The sequence below is a fragment of the Oncorhynchus keta genome, chromosome 22 (assembly GCF_023373465.1).
Source record: "Oncorhynchus keta strain PuntledgeMale-10-30-2019 chromosome 22, Oket_V2, whole genome shotgun sequence".
Lineage (NCBI taxonomy): Eukaryota > Metazoa > Chordata > Actinopteri > Salmoniformes > Salmonidae > Oncorhynchus > Oncorhynchus keta.
Genome location: NC_068442.1, coordinates 26,290,925 through 26,296,496, shown reverse-complemented (window position 1 = coordinate 26,296,496; position 5,572 = coordinate 26,290,925). Strand labels below are relative to the sequence as shown.

Below are 5,572 nucleotides of genomic sequence, written 5' to 3'. Positions count from 1 at the left end.
GACGCCATACATGTGACGTGGTCTGCGGTTGTGAAGCTGATTGGAAGTACTGACAAATTCTCTAAAACAACATTGGAGGGCGGCTTATGGTATAGCAATTAACATTAAATTCTCTGGCAGCAGCTCTAGTGGACATTCCTGCAGTCAGCATGGCAACTGCACACTCCATCAATCTGTGGTATTGTGTTGTGTGACAAAACTGCACATTTTAGAGTGGCCTTTTGTTGTCCCCAGCACAAGGTGCACCTGTGTAATGATCATGCTTTTTATTCAGCTCCTTGATATGCCACACCTGTCAGGTGGGTGGATTATCTTGGCAAATGAAATGCTCACTAACAAGAATGTAAACAAGAGAAATAAGATTGTTGTGCGTATGGAACATTTCTGTGATCTTTTATTTCAGCTTATGAAACATGGGACAAACACTTTACATGTGTTTATATTTTTTGTTTAGTGTAGATAACAAGTCATACATAACTCTGTAAGCCACCTTTTTGAGAAGTTCCGGTTTTACTATTTTTGGGGCCCTTAACAAGATTTGATTTGGGGACCCCAACCCTATGAAAAAGTGAATCTGCAGACCTGTGCATCAGGAAGCTAGGCAGGAGGACAGTGGTTAGCTAGCTACCTAGCTACAATAAGTTAAATGACAACCACAAAAGCAGCTGGTAAGCAAGCTCAAGTTCAGCTTTTACATTGCTGTTGTTGTTAGCTTGTTTGTGCACTGATACTGGTGTAATGTGTGCAGTGTGTTTCAACTATGTTTCTAGTGCGCTAGCATCCATTGTAGCGCTTCGTCCCTTACCATCTTCAGAACCCCATCGTTGTTTCTGATAGCGCAGGTTCCAGGGGGCCTTGGAAATCTTCAACACTGGGAGCAATTACAATGTTGACTGTTGATCACGCCATGCATTTAATGTAGACAACCAATTCAAATGCAGGATTTATGACATTAAAAAAATCATTGCATAGGTGTATGTGATGAATGACATTGATACGGTGCTAGATACTTACTTCGTCTAAGTGCGTTTACTAGTGTGATGCGGTGAGAGTTATTTCTGCCTAGCTTGATATGAAGCCATTTGCCTCAAAGTTGCTCTCAAGCCTCAGAGACTAAATGATGTGGTGGTGGGAGACAATGCAGTTTGAACTCCTGATTAAATGGCAAGGTTACAGGTCCCAGGCTGGGCGCGTTGTTTTTCTTTCCCTTGGACACAGTGGGGCTGTAATGAAGAGCTCTTGAACTGCCAGTCAGACAAGATGTGACTGTTTCAGGAGGACATCCTCTGTGGCTCCTTTCACTGTGCAGGAGCACACACGCACAGTCCCTCTACCTAAGTTCCTGGAATCAAAAGGAGGCTGTCATTCATAGAATCTCTCACAAATCAAGAGCTTTTCATTTCCAGTATACCTGCCTCACCCATCTATGTCCTTCCAGTGATGGAAAACATCAACATTGTAGTCAGCCTTTTTGTGTCTTTATCCTGGCCTTTTTATCATACAATGTCATCAGCAATGAAAGTGAATAAACACTATGAACTGATAAATATTTCAAATGTGCTTTAAATCAAACATGTTTATGTCAAAGGAGTGTTCTCCAATTATATATCTCTGGGCAGTTACATTTCATCTGCAGTTTCTGCCTTCAGGGCTATGGTGTGAAATGGAAGACCTAATGACAAGCCCTACATGTCTGCCTCTCTGTAGCCTCCCCATACGAACTGGTCAAACAGAAATGAGACCTGCATCAATTTTAATTTGTATTTATCCTGCCGATGACCTGCTATTTTCACTTTGGTGTAAGAGGCACAAATTACACCCATCATAACTCTGATTCTAAGGCCCAGCCTTGCGCTATCAGAAAATGAACATGGTTATATATCACCAGCAGGTTCACAATGTCATGACACAATTAGACAATCATGTTACCTGCCTTGCTCTGGCTGGCTGCTGCTGTATGACAAGTAAGCTGGAGGGCTACAATGTCTGTCATCCAGCCCGGACCTGGCTAGATAGGGTGCACTGTGCACCCTGAGCTGAATTTATCTTCTGCTCTTATTAATCGAACACTATCAAACATCACAGCATAGGCCACTGGAGTGCTTTTCAGAAAAGCACAAACAGCTTCATCTCATTTTATCTTGACATAAATACATTCAATATATTCCAGTATTAAACTCCTCCCACTGGTTTAATCAATGCTGTTTCCACTAATTTCAATGATTGTTTATATGCACATGAATCATTTGATATTAAACTGATTTTGGCAGTAGGCAGAGTATGGAAATAGTCATGTAAACACCTTACTCTGCTTATCTTAATCGGCGTAAGGTCAAGTTCGAAGTAAGCATACACCGAATAAACAATCTTTCGAATTATTAAAATCGGCATTCTGGCGGTGTATTTGATCTGCGCATGTGTTAGCACCCGTAGCGCAAACTCCCAGAATATGCAGGAGCGAAGCGAGTTCGGAAAAACTGAAAGTATGCATGCATCTTAGAAATAGTTTTCGCATACAAACTTTATGTACCCAAACTCCGAATCAAATAGGCTTAGCAAAATAACCGTCACTGTGGTAGAACGTTTATTTTGATTGCCGATTTTCTGCGTTTATTTAAATCCCCTGATTTCAGATGTGTCCATGTAAACAGGATTATTCGGGGAAAAATTATTGCAAATCATGTAAACATTTAAATGTAAACTATTTTATTAATCTGACTATCAACAATAATCGTATTATTGTGTGTATGTAACCGTGCTCAATTAAATTATGTGGAATAGACATTGAATTACGTCTGTGCCCCGTGTGCTGTGTGTATGAACCAACACTCGCGTGGACAATACAATACAGAGCAGCCTTGCTGTATATTATTTAAGAAATATATTAATCAGTTTTAAAATGTTCTTTGTCATAATTCTACACGTTCTGCTGAGTTGAAAACCCCCCAGTCCAGTCGAACTTTTCCTCATCTCTTTTCTTCCCGTCCCTTATATAACCCGAGACAACACTGAAGGGAAGCTTCCCTGGCTGGAACCCTAGAGTGCTCCCAGTGTCAAGCTATTAGGGGGTGTGAAATGAGGTGCCACTCATGAGTTATAATGCTACACATCTAGTGATGCAATGAGAAAATACAGCCCCATGCAGATCCCTCAGTGTGAGAAAAAACATCTGCTCTGATAGGAGGCACATCCAAAGATATCCCAACTTAAAGTCTCAAAGATATGAAGAAGGCTGTCTGACAAATTCAAAATAATCCTCTTGAGGATAGCTTTGAGTTTAATGGAAAACCTAGATGTGTGTGTGTGTGTGTGCATATTCATCTTGAAGGTTAAATGGCATGGCATTTGCAAAATACTTCAAAGAAACATGATAATATAAGGAACCAAAATCCTATTTTTCTGGCTTGCGCCCATTTTTCTGTGACTCCAACACAAAGTACACGTGAAAATGAGTGGATGGGTGACTGGATTATTTAGAGAGAAATTTAGATGAGGCAAAAGAGCTCTGTTATTTGAATTTACAGTCAGGTCCAGAATTGTTGGCACTCTTGATAAAGATGAGCAAATATTGTATGCTCAAAAAAAAGAATGAAAATTATATTATTTTATTCTAATACATTTGCTCAGAGAAAGATTTTGTAATAAAACAAAAAAAAAACACATCTAAAAAAGGTAATTATTGGCACCCCAGTTTTCAATACTCCAACACCATCCCCTTTCGAGGATAATACTGAGCCTTTTTCTCAAATGTTTTTTGAGATTGGAGAACACATTGGGAAGGATCATAGACCATTCCTTCATACAAAATATTTCCAGTTTCTTGATATCCTTTGTCAGCGCTTATGGACTGCCCTCTTCAATTCAAAACAGGTTTCAATGGGCTTCAATTCCAGAGACTGAGATGGCCTCAGCAAAATGTTGATTTTGTGGTCAAATAACCATTTCATGGTTGATATTGATGTGTGCTTGGGGTTATAGTCTTGATGGAAAATCCACTTGTGGCCAAGTTTCAGCCTCCTGACAGAGGAAACCAGGATTTTGGCTAAAATGTCCTGGTACTTTGTCAAGTTTATGTTGCTGTTGACCTTAACAAGGGCCCCAGGACCAGTAGAAGCAAAATAGCCCATAACATCAAAGATCCACCACCATATTTTACAGTAGGTATGAGGTTATTTTCTGCAATTTTGTACCTTACTGTATTTGATGTTCTTAAAATGCTACTGTAATGCTGTATCATTTGCAAATATTTCAATAAGATAATACTAGACACCTGTGCTACAACTCATGAAATCCATACAATTCTATTAAAGGTGATAGGTAAAGTGCTCAACTTTCCCCAGCATACGTAGGACACATACCCTTATCTGAGCCCTGCCTGCATCAGAGTCTATTTAACTTGAATTTGACCAGGAGGTAGATGGAACAATGAAAAACATTCTGCCAATAACTGTGACTTTGATGTGGAAACAAATGATACATGGCGGTATCAGATCCCATTTCCCTCCCTAGAATGCAGAGAGAGAAAATACCCCGGAGCACGCCTTTTAATGGTAGCCTCTATCAGCACCACGGAAAGCCTGTCTCATTACTCACACTAGCAACACTGTGCCGAAGGTGGTCTCTTTCCCCCAAAAGAACCAGAGGCAGTGTGAAGAATATGACTCGTTTTTAAATGCACAGGCTACAAGAGCACAGCTGTTGTTAGGCTGCTACTTTGGGAGATCATTATCCGAGGAAGTTCCAGAACTTGTGAATATTCAAATCAATTAAATGTTTTAGGACAAGAACTGAAGATTGAAGATGAAACTAGAAATCAATATTTAATCTCTAATAATGAATAATATATGTACTAAAAATACCCAAAATATATTATATTAATTGATCATTACAATATTTTAGAAAGTAGTTTTATACATCAGAAGCTCATCTTCATTACGTTTCTGACTCCATTCCATCTGATTATTATGCAGAGAGAATTTTCCAATCGCGAGAGAACCAAATACATACATTACCTTCTGTCCTTTCCAACCTGCGCAATTAATATTTTAAAAACCATAATGTACTGTATATTGGCCATCAGAGTTTCAATGTAAGACATAATACAGTCCCTCCATTGTCCATATTATCTGTGGATCTGTTCTCTGCTATCGCGGTTGTAACTGCAACACCAGGAATGCTGAGACTTGCCATGGCTCACAACACAATTTGCAGGCAGCAGCTCACAGTGGTTTAACTCCCTCATCTCTGTATTTCACTCTGGACTGGCTTTCCTGACAAAGTCAATAGGGGGCATACCTCATCTGTCAGAAAATACAAACGGCACAATACTAATTAGGTGTGTATTTGTTTCTGTGTTCACATCTTGATTTCTGATTGCCTATTACATTTTTGTTGCCCTTGTTAAACTTATGTTCCCTTTGTCATTTTAGTGAGACAGATTTTGTATATAGTCAACATAAAAACAGCCAGCAACACAATTGTATGAAATTAATCCATGGTTATCTTTTTCCAAATGTAAGATAACAGCTTTGCTAAAGTCATGAAGAAATAGCTGACCCTCCCCTGACTCTGT

General features: G+C 39.4%; 1 long non-coding RNA gene across 1 annotated transcript; it reads right to left on the bottom strand.

Annotated features, from left to right (window-relative positions):
• Positions 1-425: 425 nt before the first annotated feature.
• LOC127910617 (uncharacterized) lies at positions 426-5,143 on the bottom strand. The gene is made up of 3 exons (XR_008075461.1): positions 5,013-5,143; positions 1,015-1,342; positions 426-871 (listed from the first exon to the last, which is right to left on the bottom strand). It is a non-coding gene; the product is annotated as an uncharacterized LOC127910617 (long non-coding RNA).
• Positions 5,144-5,572: the final 429 nt, after the last annotated feature.